General features: G+C 44.2%; 1 pseudogene; it reads left to right on the top strand.

Moving 5' to 3' along the window:
- The first annotated feature begins 9289 nt into the window (after window positions 1-9289).
- The window catches only part of LOC123078384 (uncharacterized), a 90666-nt pseudogene continuing 79101 nt past the window's right edge, over window positions 9290-20854 (top strand).

Below are 20854 nucleotides of genomic sequence, written 5' to 3'. Positions count from 1 at the left end.
TCTAAACGTGAATGCTTGTGTTTCAAAATTTCGAACGAAGCGCCAAAAGAGCCTCTACTCGCCCGAAACCGCGTGAGACCAATGTTTGGTAGTACAAGGAAATTACTTTTCTAATAACTCCGACCCGTGAAACCTACCGGCCCGACGTCCAAAGGTCTAAACCGGGGTAGGTTTGTAGCTTCATCTAGACGCCACGCAACCGCATCCGAAAAACATTCATACACAATGGCCGCCTAAGCACACATGCGCGCGGCCGAAATCGCTCCCGCCCACTATTTGGGACACCTGGGATTACCATCCTACCCCCGACCCGCAGTAGGTCCGAAATTTAAGAGGGGGCAAAGTTTGTACTTTCCCCAAATTTCAAACAAGCGCGTCCCATCTTCTGTTCAAAAAAGCCAAAAACAAGCGCGTCCCAGACCGAAACATGGTTCCCCCCACCCGTCCGATTCCCCATTCGTACTCCGTGGGCGCCAAAACTACCTCTCCACCAGCCGCGAAACCCCGGCGTCCTCCGTCCGCCACCCCATCCCACCCATCAACCGCCGCCCTCCTCCATCACGCCGGAGCCGATACCCCGACGTCGTCGTCCACCGCAACCTCAACCGCAACGCCCTCCACGGCTAGTAGTTGAAGCCGAGGCCGAGCCGTCCGTACCCGAGCCAGTTCAACCACGCCGTCCTGCGCCTCACCGCTGCCGCTCCAACTTCGCCACCCTCCACCGCACCGGAGCTGTTCCTGCTACGCCGTCCTTCGCCGCCTCGGATCTGCTTCCCCTCCGCCGACATACGGCCACGGCAACACAGTCAACAATTTGGCCATGGGTTCGTCCAAGCCTGCACCCTCCAGAACATCGGTTTCCCCGGTAAAAAGAAGAAGATCGGCGCGACATGTGGAGGTGACCACACCGGCAACCGAAAAAGGTACTCCTCTTCCCTTATTCGTGCAAATCTTACGTCTCTGCTTGCACGGTATTCATCCCACAGAAGACACTAGTTGACCGCTTCTTCTTGATACTAGATGTTCCTAGTAACTCGCGATGCACAAGGTTTCTCCTCATATACTATTTCACCTTAGCTAGAGGTCCGTCGCCCCCCTGAATTTCAATTTCTGGCCAGTTGATTCCCAATTAACGGAAGCATTCCCCGGCGTAACAGGCGCTAGTACGCCTATTACGCCGGGGAAGCAGCGCCTTGGTGTTTATCTTAGGGGCGTGTGCGGCCTAGAGCTACTGGCGCCCGATCTGGAGGTCGGCCGGGATTAAAGGGATGGCCTGGGGGCGCTGCCAAGCACGGCGGTGGTGTGAGGTCGATGGGAGGGCGGGGCGGCGGAGGCAGGGGTCTGGGCCGGTGGTCGCTGGCGGTTCGAGAAAGATCGTCAACAGTGACTGGCGGGAGGTAGACGAAGGCCATCTGCCCGTTCCTTATAGATCGGACGGTTCATTAAAAAAATCGACTGACCTATTTATTTTCAGTCGACTGTTATCTTAGATATGACCACATGTGGTGGTGTGCTGGAGGAGTACCTGCATTTCCTGTGCTCATATATTACAAAATCATACGGAGTAGAATCTAATTTTGTTTGCCATGCAATGTTGTAGAGCTATCATATGTCTCCTGTCATTTATTTTTCAGCCACCTGCTATCTGCTACTTTTACAGTGCACTAGTTCTGCACACACTTCACCCATACTCTCACTATTGTGTTTTTATGCAAGGGTATTTCAGACTCTGCCTGAAGAGAAGCAGCAAAAGAAAAGAGAGAAGTCGCTCCAGCTTCGTTGCGGGTAGGCAAGACACGTTACAGCGCTATAAAGGGTGCAGTGTCAGCAGATGGAGACGGTAAACGTAGCTCTGGAGTTGATGACCTCGCTCGCAATGAACCACCATCCCAGGTGCTTGCTTTAACTTCGCGGTGTCATATGTGGTTGCATGTTCCATATGGTGTCTAGCTTGTATTCGAAAGGCCGAAGTCGGTAAGATAAGGAAAGATATTTTTTTACATGAACCACCATCCCGTGAGCACCAGAAGACAAATAGCTAGTCAGGGCACTGGCCGAGCCAGTGACAAGCCCAGCAAAGATAGGCATCACCTGGAAGCCAACTAAAAAGCTGCGATGGTGGCGAAGCAGCCCGCCTCCCACCAGGCTCTCAGGTCCTAGATGATCATGCTCACCACTCCAGCCGGATGTCTAGCTTGTATTGCTTCCAATTTGGTTAAATTGCATCTGCTTAGCTTACACATTATACCTTTGAATATGACATGCCTTTCTGTTTTTGGTACATACTAGTACATCTGTGTATTAACCATGTTCTTACATCAAACTAATGTTCTTGTGTATCCCTCATCAATCACTTATGACGAGGCAGGCAGGCAAGGGGACTACTCCTCATTTAAAGAATGCAGCGTCAGCCTCCCGACATGATTCTCAAGAAACAGAAATGCTAGATGAAGATAGTGAACGTAGCTCTGTAGTTGATTACAGCATTTCCCCTACACTAGCATCGCAGGTGCTTGCTCTAACTTGGCAGCGTGATATGTGGTTGCATGTTGCATATGGTGTCTAGATTGTAATTCTTCCAATCTGGTTAAACTGCATGTGCTAGTCTGCTTAGCTTATACATTATACCTGTTAATGTGACATGCCTTCCTGTATTTAGTACATAGTACATCTGTCTATTAAGCATGTCCTTACATAAAACTATTGTTTTTTTGTATCCCGCATCAATCAACATGACGAGACACCTTTAGTATATGCAGTGCGATATTAGTTGCATCTTTCATATGATTTATAGCATGCGCTGCTTCTAATTTGTTGAAATTCCATTTATGATGGGACGCTTTTAACTTGGCAGAGTCATATTGGTTGCATCTTTCATGTGGTGTCTAGCTTGCATTGCTTCTTATTTGCTGGAATGGTTTCTGCTTAGTTTACACAAACAGTTGTGAACATGCCATGCCGTCCTGTTTTTCGTACATATTCCATCCTGGTATCATGTGTTTGCCTTACATCAAAGTAGTGATTGTCAGTATCATGCATGAATGAGTTCTGAAGAGAGAATTTTATTGCTTTTTCTTGTCGGTTTTACTTGACAATTCAAAATCAATAAAGCGGAAGGAAGTTAGCAAGGCAGCGGATAAAGGTGCTCCTTCCGAACGGAGGGCCTCTACAGTTTCTACTCCTCCACACCCCCAAGATGATTTCCAAGACAACACATGCATAGACACTCAACAAAGCTGTGTTTATGATGAGCACGTCTCCCCTAGTGCAGCATCACCGGTGCTCCCTCTAACTTGGCACTGTTATATGTGGTTGCATGTTATGTGTGATGTCTAGCTTGTATTGCTTCTAATTTTGTTGAATTCCATCTGCTTACTTTACACATTATACTTGAATAAGACACGTGTTCCTGTTTCTAGAACATACAATATCTGTCTATCACACCATGTTCTTACATCAAATTACTACTGTTGTGTAACCTGCAACAATCACTTATCATAAGACACGTTTGACTTCGGAGTGTGATATAGGTTACATCTCACATTCTTTTCTAGCTTGTACTACTAATTTGTTGAAATGGCACTTATGACGAGACAGTTTTAACTTGGTAGAGTGATATTCGTTGCATCTTTCATATGGTGTCTAGCTTTCATTGCTTCTAATTTGTTGAAATGCCTTCTCCTTAGTTTACACATCATAAGCTGTGAATATGCAATGCTGTGAATATGCAATGGCACTAATGACGAGAGACCTCTAACATGGTAGTGTGATGTTGTTTGCATCTTGCATATGATTTATTTCTTGTACTGCTTCACATTTGTTTAAACGCCATTTATGATGAGACACTGTTAACTTGGCAGAGCGATATTTGTAGCATCTTTCATATGGTGTCTACCTTCCATTGCATTGCTTCTAATTTGGTGAAATGTCTTCTTCTTAGTTTACACATCATAGTTCTGGTTATCTCTTCCGTCCTGTTTTTCATACATATTACATCCTCCTATCATGTGGTTGTCTAACATCAAAGTTCAGTTCGTCTGCATCACGCATCAATTTGTTCTGAAGAACTAAATTGTTATTCGTTTTTCTTGTCGGCTTGACTTAACATGGCACAGAGAAAGAGGAAGAAACACAGAATGGCAGGGAATGAGAAGCGGATGAATCCTGCAGATTCTGCTGGTACTGATGGTGCAATAGAAGGTCAAAGTCCAGCGGAAAATTCTACAAACACGGCATCCCATGCTACACGAGTTGCAAAAAAAGCCAAACAGAAACAAATAGCTGCCACCAAACAAGCAGAGACAGCCCTAGTTCTTGCAACACCTACCACAGTACTACCAGCTGCACGACTTACTCGTGCGTCAACTGAGCTAGCAGCACGTTCCCAAGCTCCCTTGCCACCTGACACTACTTCCCAAGCACTCTTGACACAAGACGAGTTGGCAATATCAGATGAACCTTGTGAGCTTCAACAGCAAGAAGGTAGTTGCTGGAGTCAAGTTACAGTTGCATGCTTCTTTATATGTAGTCTCACAGTTTGATGTACACTAACACTTCCTATGTTCGTTGTTGGACTAGCACCTAGGCGCAAGAGGAAACAAACATCAGGGATAATGCTCGATAGGTTAACTAAATCTAGAGGAGGAAGAATGGAGATCCGTTTTGAGGCAGGTTTAAAAAGGCCACGTGATGCTACAGAGTCAGCCAAGTTAGTATCAGAGGCAGCGGTTGCCGTTAGGTGTCATGTACGTATCCTCCCAACATGGATTCAGTACAGGAATGACAAAGACGAAACCCAGTTCAACACCTTCCTCGACCATTTATCTGTAAGTATGGTTATGTATGGAAACTAGTAATATCGTCTTGCTCTGTCCCATACTTTCTAGGTTGCTGATAATGAGACTCCCATAATTTTCAACAGATGAGGTTCAAGTTGGATAGCCAAGATGATGCAACCAGACAAGCTTGCACCCATGTTTTCAAGTCTGCTCTGCGACAGTATCGGTATAACTTGAGGAAAACTCACTTTGAAGGCAAGGCTAACAGTGAACTTTCCCAAACATCTCCAGTGGAAAATATATCGGATGAAGACTGGAGGGGCCTTGTTAAACACTGGTCTGATCCGAAGTATCAGGTACATTATATATATGTGATCAGATCACATGTTGAAGTCCTATTTACGCATGTGCCACACAAATCTATCTTCTTGTAGGTGAACTGTTCAAAGAACAAGGCCAACCGTACGAAAGTGAAATTCCAACAGACGACAGGATCTCGTAGCTATATTGCACACTGCGAGGCTCTTGTAATTAGCTGTTGTTTCACTCTTTTCGCTGTACCATATTATCAGATCTATATTGACTTGTTCGAAATGCAGAGGAAAGCCCGCAAGGACCAAAAAGTACCTGAACCAAATGCTGTGGAAATCTTCAAGGACTGTCACACCAGCAAGAAGAAGGGCATGACTACACCAGTCAAAGCCGCTGTTGTAAGTCCTTAATCCTCATGCCTTTTAACTACTACTTACTCTGACTTGTGCCTTGAACTGCATGGTTTGCAGCCAATGTCTATTACTCTTTTCAATTTTATACACAATTGTCTTAGCGTATCATTGCACCTTACAAGGTTTAAAAGAGAGGAGTGATGTTCCTTTGATCTTGACCCGTAATCTAGTTCCGTGCTGGACTTGCCCACACAACGTTACAATTGCCTGTTTGTCTGTTCTCAGTTGTTTTGTGATATGAATGATGTCATACTATGCTTACCGTATTATAAACTTCGTCTCTTTATCCTTAGCCCTCAATACAATGTGAAGAAATAGACAATACATTAGCGATGGTACATGGTCATATGTTTGGAACCTGGTTTTATTATGTACTTTGCAATAAAATACAACTAATATTTTACATGGGTTCACCAGAATAAGTTCTGTATATAGACCAAAGCTATTTGTTTGGTTTTGCTGCCTCCTTAATATCTTCTGTTCTGGTACTACTAATGTAAAACCTCAACTTTTCAGCGAGCTATGGAAAAAATGGTGGAACCGCCACCTTCTGAAGGTGGCGAGGCAACTATAACCGCAATGTCAGCTCTTGCTGCAGTGGGTCAGTACCTGTCCACTAACAGTGCCAAAAGCACGTTCCTGCGTAATACTGGGTTGGTTGTTAAGGCAATATCGTCCAAACTGCCTCATGATCAAGATATGCAAGCTCAAAGCAATGTTGTATCTGCGCTCCAGACACAAGTCCATTCCCTAACAGAGACCCTTTGTGAAACAAGGAGAAACATTGCTCAATGTCGTCAAGATATGCATGGTTTTGAAACCAGACTATCAGACATTTGCTATGTTGTTCAGGAGCCTAGGGGAAATGAAGGCGGGGGTTATGGTGCTCCATCGGACAATACAGCATGAAAACGTAACAGTCAGGTCAAATGAACTGAGCTTCTGAACTTCTGGTGGTGCATTTATCTGCTAGACTGTTAAGTTTTATGCCAACCTTCCTTTTGTTATATAGTTGTAATTTGTTTTGGTGCGATACAAAATTTATTCTTAACGTGCAGCCACCGGCTGAAGAAAACAGCAAGCCATTTTTGCATAGTGTAGGGTGTTCCCTATATTTGCACTGGTGGCGATCTTTGATGCTGAGTGGATGTAATCTGTGCAATCGCCTTAATAGCCTAGTGTTAGTTTCGGCCTTATTTATTTCCCTGGTTTGCTAGTGGCCGCAACTACCATGGGCCATATACGAGCCGTAGGATCCATGGGTCTCCTACGGGCCGTCGATAAATGGGCCTGTAATCGGTGGGCCTCGGGCCGTCGGATAAATGGGTCTACATGGGCCGTAATCGGGCGTAATTGGTATCGGCCCAGCACGGTAACAGGCCGTTAACAGGCCGTAGGACAGCAAAGGCTTAATTCTGTCACAGGCATAACGGGTCGTTAATGGGCCAGAATATAGGACGGGCTGGAAACGGCGCAACGGGTTAACAGGCCAGAAACGGGCCGACTCTTGCCATGGGCCGAATTTGGCCCATTAGGGTAACAGGCCAGTAACGGGCCGACTCTTGCCATGGGCCGAATTTGGCCCGTTAGGGGAACAGGCCAGTAACCGACTCTTGCCATGGGCCGAATTTGGCCCATTAGGGGAACAGGCCAGTAACGGGCCGGAAGTAATCGAGGGCCGAAAAGAAGCCCAAGAACGTATGGGCCGTCAATAGGCCGAAAGCTAACACGGGCTGGAAACGGCCCATGTAAATCACGGGCCATTAACGGGTATAAAGAAAATTACTGTTCATTATGGTCTAGAGTCACCGTGGGCCTGTAAAGGGTCGAAAGATACGAAGGCCTCATATGGGCCGAAAGACGTCGTGGGCCATACATGGGCCGAAAGTGAAATGGGCTGGTGTTATATTCGACGGCCCACATGACGTTGTTGGGCCGATTTCCTTTAGGGCCTAACGGGTCGTGAGTTAACGGGCCATAAAATGGGCTATTTGCGAAGAGACCGTTAACAGGCTTTTCATGGGCCAGCCCGTTAACTTTTGACCAAGTCAAACGGGCCGGCTTAGTAAGCTAAATGGGCCAGTGGTGGGCCGTGGCACGTGTCGACATATCATAGGCGCCTATCTGACCCACTGACGAGCTGACACGTGTTTCGTCCGGCCAATAAGAATTTTACACGTGGAAATTTCCCATTGGTCGGGGATGTTAACGGGTTATCGGATCCAAAACCCGACCCGATAGCTTAACGGCGTTCCGTTACGGTGGATGCCACGTGTCGGTCACCCTTGACGAAAGAACTTCTGTGACGCGCGATTTATCATCATGGAAGTGGACACTTCCGTGATGATAACTTTGGTAATGTCATGGAAGACTTCTACGACAGCACATGTATGACTATCTTGATTCTGTCATAAAATCGTCATGGATGTACATGCATGACAAAAAACGTGACCTACTGTGACAAACACGTATCATCATGAAAGTGTATTTTTTTGTAGTGAAAGAAGCAGAGAGGCGAAGCAGGTTGCCCGGGCAAGATCCTTGCCGGGGGCAGCCTCAGCGGCCCCGGCAAGACCCTTGCTGGGGCGGCTCGCCCACACCAGCGGAGTGAGCCACCCTCGAGCCCACGGGTTCCAACTCAGCCAACCACGTTGGAACTAGGGCTTGGGAGGCACCTCCATGGTGGCATGCAGATCTTTGTCAAGACCAAGGAATGTTCAAGATCAGATGAGGATTAAAAGACAACAGCCCACGGCAAGATCCTTGCCGAGGAAGGCCACAAGACCCCCGGCAAGATCCTTGTCGGGGACGACAGCGCGCCACGGCAAGACCCTTGCCGGGCCACCCAGCAAGGCCCTCGCCAAGGGCGCCAGCAGGGCCATTGCCAGGCCTGCACCAACCAAGTCTCCGCCGCCATTCGCATGCAACTGCCAGCTCAACCAGCTGAGTAGGCACCTGCGTGGCAACATGCAGCTCCCAGGCCAACTCATCAAGCGCCTGCGTGGCGGCATGCAGATCTTCATGAAGGCTCCACCACCGTGCCACCCCAGCTGCCTGCCTGCCTACATGGCATCGCACGCATCGTTGGCCAGGGCATGTGTCGAAGCAAGGAGGAGCGGCGACGGACGGGACGGGCCTCGCCCCCATCCCCGATAAAGCTAGGGGACACCTCAGCGGCGCATTAAATGCGTCTTGTCCTGTAATACGAGCGATAAGCTCGCAATACTGTACGCCTTTCCACCTCCTGTATGCCAGTGTGGCAGCCCCTTTCGACTATAAAAGGAGGCCCATGGCATACTGGAGAAGGATTCGGCTCTTTGGAACCACGCACCCCGCCATAGCTAGTCCGAGAGCTCGAGAACTCTCTGAAATACACCCACCAAAGCAGGACTAGGGTTTTACGCATCCTCGCGGCCCGAACCTGGGTAAACGATCCTTGTGCTGGCTACTAATCCTGCTCTTCTCGCAACCCTGCGCCCCGGCAACCGTAGTAGGGATTCTTGTGATCCCATAGGTGTCGTTCCACACCGACAGCCTTGCCAAGTCTCTGTTGCCTGTTGCAATTATTTCGGTCTCACCGAAATAGTGATTGGTCTCACCGAGTTGGCTTGACATTCTGACAGTGAGGATAAGGACTTTGTGATTGAGGAGGAAGTAACCTTCAAGAAGAAAGTTATGAAGAAGGAATATGTTGGTGCTGCTGCTGCCACCAAGCCAGGACTTCACAAAAAGGCACATGCCAAGAGGACTCCAATGTCCAAAGCCAGAGCTTCAACTCAAGAGACTATGGAAATCACACTTGAGCCCAGAGAGGAAGAAGAAGTTGCTGGTGGAAAGAAGAAAAGGAAGTAAAGGGTCAAGAAAACTATGGCCAGAGTGATTGGAAGACCATCCATGATGAGGGATGAGGAAGAAGATGAGGAGGAAGAAGAGCCTGCTGAACCTCCTGCCAAGACACAGAAGTTGATGGCTGATGCCATCAAGACTGGTGCTGCTCCTTCCAAGCCCAAGTCTGCCCCCAAGCCCACAGCTCCAGCTCAAGCACCCAAGCCTTCTGTTCCAAAGAGATCAACTAGGAACATCTCAGCTGTAGAGAATAACAAGGCCACAGTGCCTGAGGTTCAAGAATATGATGAGGCACTAGTGCTCAAGAAATTGAAGCCCAAGATCCCAGATCATAATGATGATCATCCAGTGGCAGAAAACATGAAGTTGAGGAAGGATCATGGTCTGGGACTATGGAGATAGAATGATCCATGCCACAAGGAGAAGGACTGTTGTTGACTATCGTTTTCACACCAGACAACAGCAGGACTTCTATGAGATTGTCTTATTGGACAAGAAGCCCATAGTCTGTGATATGAAATGGGTTGACTGGGAATACATTGATGACAATGAAGACTATTTTCCCCATGTGCATGAGAGCATCAGACTAAATGGAGTTGACAAATTTTTTGGACAGAAGCTGACAAAATGGAACGATGAGATGATCATGCAGTTCTACTCCACTGCCCACTTCTATCCAGATGGAAAGATTGTGTGGATGACTGAGGGCACCAGGTACCAGTCATCAATCTCTGAGTGGGCCAAGCTTATAAATGCTCCAAAGGAAAGTGAAGATGATCTTGATGTGTATGGCAAACCCAAGAAGGATCACAACTCAATGCCCAACATGTACAAGCCTATACCTGATGCAGCTCTGGAGACACACAAGCTAGGATCAATATATTATCTGCTTGCCGGGTTGACCACAATGAACACTATCTTGAGGCATACTCTGTTACCCAAGTCTGGAGATCACAGGATGATACATGGTCACTCCATGAACTTGCTTCATTTGTTTGACATCCCCCAGAAGTTTAAAGTCACGAGCTTGATCATTGAGACAGTGAAGAGGACAACAGCCGACCAGAAGAGATCATGTGGATATGCCCCACACATTCAGATGTTGATCAACTCCAAGGTTAGAATTGGGACATATCTAATTGACAAAGAGCATCTACCCCTGAGGCCTGATTTTGAGGACAACAAAGTTATCATGGATGCTTCACATCCTACATGTGCTGAGGCCGAGGAGAAGATTGGGAAAGCAAAGGCTGCAAAAGCACTAAAGGCAACAAGTGCTCCAGATGCTTTGATTGTGAATCTCAAGACCAAGCAAGATCAACTCAGTTATCTGCTTGAGGCTACGATGAGGATTGAGAAGAGCCTGGCCACCTTATCTCAGAATCAGGAGAGTCTCGAGAGGATCATTGAGTCCAAGATGTATGACCTTGAAGTGAAGGTCATAGAGATTCAAACCATTGTGGAGAAGCTTCGAGATGATGTCGAGGATAATGATGACAGACCCACAACAAACAGATTCCAGTCAATGCCAAGGGCATAAAGGTCAGCTACTGAGCCAGTTGCAGATTTGAGGCCTCCTCACTCTGCTCCTACCACTACAGCCCTAGTTGTTCCTCCAGTATCCACTCCTCCAGCTCCACAGACTTCAGCAGAAGCATTTGCAGACGCATTCATCTCAACGCCATGTACGCACACCGGAGCTACAAGCCAGAAGACCACTTCAGGAGCTCCCGAAGATCGTGCCTAGAGTGCCGCATAGCACTATACATTTTCGAACTTTTTGGTAACTTCTTGCCAAAGGGGGAGAAAGTGTATAGATCATAGGCTTCGAGAGAGAGTGTCTTTTGCTTTTGTTGGTCTTATTTGCCTTGCTACTTTGGTTTGTTTGGTTTGTTGCTACTCGTGCTACATTTTTGTTATGCTCGTGAGATACTTTATGTGATCATGTCTTTGATCATACTATGCTTAATGTGTGCTTGCATGATTATATCTATGAATGTTTGTGTATGATCAATCACTTGGTGATGAGTGCATGTTACTTAACTCTTATCATTTTGTGCACTCCACCAGGATGTATGCGACATGGAAGAGTGACCCATGATCCTGTGCATTTGCATTCAAATGCAAATTCTAAATAATGCACAAATTTAGGGGGAGCTCCTGCTTATCACATACTTCTCAAAGCGACAATGTATTTCATTCATATTATCATTTGTCGAACCTTTGATCTATATGTTGTCCTCAATTACCAAAAAGGGGGAGACTCAAAGTGCAACTAATCCCCGGGTGGTTTTGGTAATTCATAACAACATATAGCTCATTGAACTAATATCCATTCAAGTTCAATATTTTAGAAAGTTCAATGAATGGCATGGCATGGACTAGAGATGTGGACCCCTCAAAATGCTAAGGACACATATTGGCAAAAGCTCAAGACTCTTCATTTCATTTTTTAGTGATCCAAGCTCACATTGAGTCCATAGGAAAGCCAATACTATCAAAAGGGGATGAGGTGTTGCTTAATGGTCTACTTGCTCAAAATGCTTAGTGATATTGCTCCAAAGCTCTCAACCACTTTCTCATTCCAAATATGTCAAAACCCACTCCAGCTCGGCCCCACCGATTCTTTCTATCTGGAGCCACCGAATTCATATGACATAGCCACTGCCAGAAACCCTAACAATTAGGTCACACCGATTCGGATCTCGGTCTCACCGAGATGGCCTTGCCAAGTCTCTATTGCCTGTTGCAATTATTTCGGTCTCACCGAAATAGTGATCGGTCTCACTGAGTTGGCTTGACATTTTCTCTGTTACCTTATTGCTTCACTTCGGTCTCACCGAGATGATGCAATCGGTGCCACCGAGTTGATGTTTGCCCTAAGCCCTAGCACATCAGTCCCACCGAGTTGTTCCAGTCAGTCCCACCGAGATTCCTAACATTCACATTTTGAACTAAATCGGTCTCACCGAGTTCTTATATTCGGTCTGACCGAGTTGGGTCAAATGTGTGTAACAGTTGGATTTTATGTGGAGGCTATAAATACCCCTCCACCCCCTTCTCCATATGTGAGAGAGCAATCAGAACGTGCCTACACTTCCAGCATACATTTTCTGAGAAAGAACCACCTACTCATGTGTCGAGATCAAGATATACCGATCCTACAACAAGAATCTTGATTTCTAGCCTTCCCCAAGTTGCTTTCCACTCAAATCATCTTTCCACCATATCCAAATCTGTGTGTGAGAGAGTTGAGTATTGGGGAGACTATCATTTGAAGCACAAGAGCAAGGAGTTCATCATCAACACATCATCTATTACCTTTTGGAGAGTAGTGTCTCCTAGATTGGTTAGGTGTCGCTTGGGAGCCTCCGACAAGATTGTGGAGTTGAACCAAGAAGTTTGTAAGGGCAATGAGATCGCCTACTTCGTGAAGATCTACCTGAGTGAGGCAAGTCCTTCGTGGGCGATGGCCATGGTGGGATAGACAAGGTTGCTTCTTTGTGGACCCTTCATGGGTGGAGCCCTCCGTGGACTCGCACAACCGTTACCCTTCATGGGTTGAGGTCTCCATCAATGTGGATGTACGATAGCGCCACCTATCAAAACCACGCCAAAAATCTCTGTGTCCGCATTGCGTTTGCACTCTCCAAACCCTTCCCTTGACCTTCATATGCAATGTTTACTTTCCGCTGCTACACTCTTAGAATTGCATGTGTAGGTTGATTACTTGACTTGTGCTAGTTGCCAAAATCTGCCCACAACTAAAATTGGGAAAATGTTAGATTTTTATTTGGTCAAGTAGTCTAATCACCCCCCTCTAGACCTATATATGCTTAGTGTAGATTTTGAGGATATGCTTAGTGTGTAGTAACGTGATATGCTTAGTGTAGAACATGATGAATATGCTCTTAGCTAGTGTGTAGTAATGTGACATGCTCATTTACCATATTTATTTTTTCCCAGAAATTACCTAAGAGGCTAAGTGAGAGTTGTGGCATCGAGCCGAATGAAGCATGCATTGCTGGACTACGCCTTACCGCAAGGGGTTCCATCACGAACTGTTCTTACGCACTAGACACGGACGGTCGCACTGTGTTTAGCACCGCGAGATGGAACAACTTCCTTGCTGGAAAGAATCTCCATGTTGGACAAGCCATCTTAGTCACCATCAGGAACATCCGGCACCATGGCTTGAGGATGATGGTGGTCATCGACCTCATTTGGAACTATGTGTGTGGCGGGGCAGTACATGAATGAACTGCTTATGTATTAACGTTATGTATTAGTACTGTTTTAGCTTGTAATATTTCTATTAACTGGATATATTTGTGAGATCTAGCTAGCAGCCACTTAAATATCAACTCCTAATTATATATTATCTGGTACTGTTCTACTATGTAATGTTATATAGTATGTACTTAGTTTTAATGTGAAATACTAAATGTTACATGGTGTTGAAAAACCTTTTTTTGGTGCACGAAACGTTCGCGGCGTGCAAATTACATTGTGCGCCGCTAGGTGAGTGAATATAGTGGTGGCGTTGCAAACATCGCACGCCAGCAACACGCATAATACTGCTGGTGTAGCCTCCAGTGCCACCACTATTTATTAACAATAGCACCATATTGGTGGCGTCGAGCTTCTACGCAAGCAAGGTTATTTTTGACACGCCATAGCTAGGCTTTTCTGCACTAGTGGTTTTGAAGAGCTCGTCATGACGTGGCTAGCCAACACCCGTGCTCAATAACGTTGGTGGGCAGACTCTCCCCGAAAAGAAAAGCACAAGGATCTCATAACATCCATCCAAACATAGTTTTAAAATTTGAAATCATGATAGACAACTTAGATCCCACAAAAACATTTCAACATTGTAGGCAACTAAGGTCCCTTTATGGACAACTTCCATAGTATGGTAGGCAATTGAGAATCACTCGTAGGTAACTTCGTAGCGATAAAGGCAAATTGGTTTCTGAGGTAAACAACTTAGAAGCCATGTTAGAAAACTTTGCACTATGTGTAAGCAACTTTCACAACATGGTAGGCAACTAAACTATCTACAACTTAGTTTGTGATGTATGCAACTTAGCAACCATGGTAATCACCTATTACACTACTTCACACAACTAACTAGGAGGCTACTAGGCGAATTCACTTATACATATGGTGCAATTCATCTAGCATCAAAGTTGCTCATGTTTAGCACTAAAGTTGCCTCATCCAGCATCAAAGTTGCTTTTGAAAAAAAAATCAAAACATATCCATATGGGATGTAGTTTTGAAGAGCTCATCACGAAGAACCCAACAAAAAAGGAAAGAACAAAGATCTCATACCACCCATCCTCGGATAGTTTTGTAATTTGGAATCTTGATAGACAACTTAGATCCCACAAATACTTTTCGACATTGTAGGCAACTTAAACCACTTGATGGACAACTTCCATAGTATTTTAGGCAATTGGGGATGTAGGCAACTTAGAAGTCAGAGAATATTAGACAAAATTAACTGGGGCACAAAATGCGGCAAAGTTGCCTATTTGTAGCACTAAAGCTGCCTCTCATGGAAAGAAAGTTGCTTATGAAAAGTGATGCGATGTTACCTACCTATGTTTCAAAGTTGTTCATTGTTGCTAATTAGTTGCCTATCATTGCTAATTAGTTTCTCTTAACTGAATGAAGTTGCCTACCTTATTTCTTCATAATTTAGTCCACATGTTGTGCTATGGAAAACTTCATAAGTATGGTCGACAACTTAGGAGAAATATTTGAACTAGTTTTCCAAATCATGGATAGACGGTAATGTGATTGTGCATGTGTAATATATGTTGTACGCGTCTTCATAATGCGAGTTGCCTCCATTAGTGTTGAAATTTGACTCCATGTAATGCCAAATTTCCCACCGATGATGCTCAGTTGCCTATATACGATAAAAAGTTGTCTACCAAAGTTTCTAAATTATCTACGAAGTACTTGCTAGGTAAATTCACTAGTACACATGGTGCAAGACAAGTTGCTTGTATTTAACACTCAAGTTGCCTCATCTAGCATCAAAGTTGCTCTTAAAAAATAATCATTGAAACATATCTATATGGGATCTAGTTTTGAAGATCTCGTTGTAACAAACCTAACTGTGAAAACGGATTGTAATTTCGAGGATCCGTTCAAAAGTTTAATACTCCCTCCGTCCCATAATATAAGAGCGTTTTTGACACTACACTAGTGTCAAAAATGCTCTTATATTATGGGATGGAGGGAGTAGCTTTTTTAATTTTGTGAAATGACATTTAATGCAAAAAATGGATTGCATGTACCTACAGCCGTTGCCTAGTGTGAAAACATTAATTGTTGCTTTCCATGTCGTGTGTCAGACGCATGTCCCTGCATGTGAACGCTAATCATTGTCGTCGCGCACAACATTAATCAGGAACGAGTAGTGGACCGTGGGTGCGGTCACTTTGTCTAAATAGCGGAGCTGCGTTATTAAGCATTTGGGCACAAACAAATAATAAAACGATCTGCTGACGTCACAACTTAGACGTGAGATATTATCTCACATCTAGATGTGACATAGTCAGACCTTTGAATTTATATACTTGCGGATCAAAGCCGTGATGCTTTCAAACTCGATTCTTTTGGCCGTGCATGAATAGAGTTTTTGTTCAGATAAGCGAGGCGAGATCATGTAGAGAACGCCCCATGTTTTTTTCCTAAGAGGTGGCAGTGGTGGGTAACTGTTTGCAACTTTGAGGTGATATCTTTTATTAGCAGGTAGGTATAGATAACAATTACAGGTATGCTCATCTGAACCTAAGATATAAGAAAATACAAAGTAACTCTTATGACTAAGAATTACAGTGAAATATCTTGTAAACACCTTCTTTGCGGTATCAATCTCTCAAAGAAATACTTCAATGATTTCGATAAAGAGTCTTCAATTATATTGGAGCAACGATATTGTCACTCTTTCACCCGCACGAGCATTACCAATAATGGTTTTTGAAAGCACCTTGAGTCGCCCATCAAGAAAGATGGGAAGCCTTGATCGGTGAACGTATTGGGGATGGTGATGATCCCCTAGAAGTTTAGGTCGTCGAATCACTATATCTTCACCATCAAGCTGATGAAAGATTTCACCTTCACAAAGAAACAAACCAACAAAAAAGCTTGACAAGCAACATAAACTCATCAGATCCGAACAATTGGATTTGTGAGGACAAAAAACTATCCAACATCATGGCACCGCCAAAGAACAAGATGAAACTTATTCTCACACATCGATGATGATCACTGGACGTTGACGGAGAACAAAGAGCTCTTGAAGATCCGAGGTTCCCCCACCTCGCAGTGCCAAGATGGCAGCTGAAGGCGAGGGGACCTAAATTTTTTAGATGGCGACGGCGGCACGAAGAAATAAAAAATAAAATAATTTTTTTGAGACAAAAAGAAAATAAATAAATAAAAGGGTCATGCGGTGTCAGCTCGTGTGCCCAGCCTCCAGGCCCACGCACGGCCCGTTTAGGCTGTGCGTGCGTGCTACTAGTCCGCCGCAGCTAGCACAGCCTGTTTGGCCAACTCTGATTGGCCCCATGATGACCCACAAGTATAGGGGATCAATTGTAGCTCTTTTCGATAAGTAAGAGTGTCGAACCCAACGAGGAGCAGAAGGAAATGACAAGTAGTTTTCAGTAAGGTATTGTCTGCAAGTGTTGAAATTGTAAGTAGCGAGTAGTTTGATAGCAAGATAATTTGTAATGAGCAAGTAATGATAATAGTAACAAGTATGCAGCAAGGTAGCCCAATCCTTTTGAGGCAAAGGACATGCCAAAATGGTCTCTTATAATAAGCAAAGCGTTCTTGAGGGTACACGGGAATTTCATCTGGTCACTTTCATCATGTTGGTTCGATTTGTGTTCGCTACTTTGATAATTTGATATGTGGATGGACCGGTGCTTAGGTGATGTTCTTACTTGAACAAACCTCCTACTTATGATTAACCCTCCCGCAAGCATCCGCAACTACGAGAAAAGTATTAAGAATAAATTCTAACCATAGCATTAAACTCTAGGATCCAATCGGTCCCTTACAGATAGGGCATAAACTGGGGTTTAAGTTTCTGTCACTCTCGCAACCCACCATCTATTTGCTACTCCACAATGCATTCCCTTAGGCCCAAATATGGTGAAGTGTCATGTAGTCGACGTTCACATGACACCACTAAGGGAATAACAACATACATACTGTCAAAATATCGAACACATGTCAAGTTCACATGATTACTTGCAACACGATTTCTCCCGTGACCTCAAGAACAAAAGTAACTACTCACAAATGATAAACATGCTCATGATCAGAGGAGTATTAAATATCATCATGGATCTGAACATATAATCTTCCACCAAATAAACAATATAGTAATCAACTACAAGATGTAATCAGCACTACTAGTCACCCCCTAGCACCAATCTATAGTTCCGGTAACAAGATTGAATACAAGAGATGAACTAGGGTGTGAGATGAGATGGTGCTGGTGAAGATGTTGATGGAGATTGCCCTCCCCAAGATGGGAGAGTTGGTGGTGATGTTGATGATGATCATTTCCCCTCCAGGATGGAAGTTCCCCCGACAGAATCGCTCCGCCGGAGGGCAAAAGTGCTCCTGCCCAAGTTCCGCCTCGAGACGGCTGCGCTCCGTCCCGAAAGCCTTCTCCTTATTTTTTCTAGGTCAAAATGACTTATATACCAAAAGATGGGCAGCGGAGGTGGGCCAAGGAGGCCACAACCCACTAGGGCGCGCCTGGGGGGCCTAGCGCCCAGGTGGGTTGTGCCCACCTGGTGGCCCCCCTCTGGTGTTTATTAGCTCCAATATTTCTTAAATAATCCATAAAAAATCTCCGTGAAGTTTTAGCTTATTTGGATTTTTGCAGAATAGGTGGCCTGACGTAGCTTTTCCAGGTCGAGATTTCCAGCTACCGAAATTCTCCCTCTTGGTGTGTTCCTTGCAAATCATGAGAGAAAAGGCATTAGAATTACTCCAAAAAGCATTATTATGGATGAAAACATTATAAATAACAGTAAGAAAACATGATGCAAAATGGACGTATCAACTCCCCCAAGCTTAGACCTCGCTTGTCCTCAAGCAAAAACCGAAATTGAAAAACATGTCCACATGCTTTGAGAGAGAGGTGTCGATAAAAACAAAATACGGACATAGAAGCATCATATTGATTATTATAACAACAACAAAATTTAACATAGGACTTTAATCATAGAACTTGCATCATATATTTCCTATGAATAAGTAACAGTTCATCACACAATCGGAGTATAAAGCAAAAACTCTATTAGAAACCAACAAACTATGTTCTCAGTCAACTTTGCAACTACAATTCATCATCTTTTCAGGAAGAGTCACATGTCAGAGCCTTTTAAGCAAGTCCACATACTCAACCATCATATAGTCTTCTATTATTGCTGACAATCACCTCGTACCCATGAGCAAAATGTTTCAACCAAACACAGAAAGATAGGGCCCTATAGTTTTGCCTCCCAACATACTCACCTCAAGGGTGATGTCAACAATAATAACTCATGCTATCTATATTCAACTAGACATATGTGCCTAGATCTTTCCTCACCACATGATGCTTGCCAAAAGAATAAATAAAAAGGAATAGAAGGAAAACTTTGACTCTTTGCATAAAAGTAAATACATAAAAGTAAAAGATAGGCCCTTCGCCGACGGAAGCAGAGGTTTCCATGCGCTTATTTGTTTGCATGCTCAATCCCTTAGTGCAAGAGAACGTCACGTTGTATTGCCCCTTAAGATGACAACCTTTATTATGCAGTCTATCGCTTTTATTCTTTGTCATCCAAGTTCGTACAACACTCAATTTTCTCTTACACTAAATGATCTCACATATTTAGAAGCAATTTTTATTGCCTTTTTGCACCGATGACAACTTACTTGAGGGATCTTGCTCAATCCCTAGGTAGGTATGGTGGACACTTGAAAAAGATTTGGGTTTAAGGGTTTTTGGATGCACAAGTAGTATCTCTACTTAGTGCGGAATTTTTGGCTAGCAAAGATAGGGGCAAGCACCACATGTTGAAGGATCTATGACAATATGACTTCTATGTGAATATAAACAAACATAAATCATTAAGTTGTCTTCCTTGTCCAACGTCAACAATTTTGGCATATAATATTTTGATGAGGGTTCGCAATCACAAAAGATTTCTAGGATGGTATATTTATATGTGAATCTTCTCTTCCCTTATTAATTCTTTCCTGAGTTGCATCATTGACTAATGCTATGTTTGTCAATCTCTAATAAAATTTTCTTACTTATACTTTTCCTTATGTGGTGATATCACCTCCCATAGGATTAGTATATAATCTTATTTGTTTATTTCTTTTCTTTTATTTATTTCCTTTCTCATTTTCTTTCTTTCTTATTTATTTTCTTTATTTGAAACATGAAAGTAAAGAAAGCAAAAACTCAAACTAACTTTATTATATAACTTGCACACGATTAGAATGATAGATCACTAAGCAAACTCTCAAAGAGGAAAGGATCGAACTAAACTTTATTTCATCTAAAGCGAAAGATCGAACTAAGATAAATAAAAGCAAAAAGATAGTGGGACGATACGATACCGGGGCACCTCCCCCAAGCTTGGCGGAAGCCAAGGGGAGTGCCCATACCCGATACTCAGTTCTCCTTTGGTGGTGAAGAAGATGGTGATGAAGTAGATGGTAATGGTGGTGGTGAGAAGGTAGGGGATTTGCCCTTTACTTCCTTCAGCTTCTGACTGAGGGTAAAATTCTCCATCATCAACTCGCAATTATCTATCTCGAGTTTTATTATCCTCTTGCATAACGCCTCCATGCTCTCATCCTTGAACCGGGAAGGAATCGATTCATCATCTTCTTCCTCGGAGGTCCAGCTATATTGCCCCTCATCCCCATAGGACTTGGGGTTTGCGATGAGATCAACAACATAGCTCTCACCCTCAGAGTCTTGGGAGGACATATTTTCAGATCTGTGCAGGAAACAGCAAGAAAAGAGAATAGATGATTTCTCCGTGATACGGTGGTTAACAGGTTCGGGAAGTATATATAGATTTTTTATCTTGGAGGACAAGTACATGGAAGAAAAACGGAGTATGGAAGGTGTCCCAGGTGGGCACAACCCACCTGGGCGCGCCAGGCTTGCCTGGCGCGCCCTGGTGTCTTGTGCCCACTAGGGGACACTTCCTGGGAGTTTCTTTATTTCCAAAATTCTAAAATATTCTAAAACTGATAAAAAATATTTTTACAAATTTTTTGGAGTCTGTTTACTTACCGTATCACGTACCTCCTTATTTTCACGATTCTGGAGTGTTCCGGAAGGACTCTTTTATGTGCTCTTCCGGTGTCAAAGTTTGGATAATATTACTTTCAACATTAATAGGCGTACGTGAGATATAATGCTTTATTCGTTGTCCATTGACAACCTTCGGGTTA

The sequence above is a fragment of the Triticum aestivum genome, chromosome 3D (assembly GCF_018294505.1).
Source record: "Triticum aestivum cultivar Chinese Spring chromosome 3D, IWGSC CS RefSeq v2.1, whole genome shotgun sequence".
In the NCBI taxonomy this organism is placed as follows: Eukaryota; Viridiplantae; Streptophyta; class Magnoliopsida; order Poales; family Poaceae; genus Triticum; species Triticum aestivum.
The sequence above is the reverse complement of the archived record's forward strand: the minus strand, read 5'-3'. Positions and strand labels throughout refer to the sequence as shown.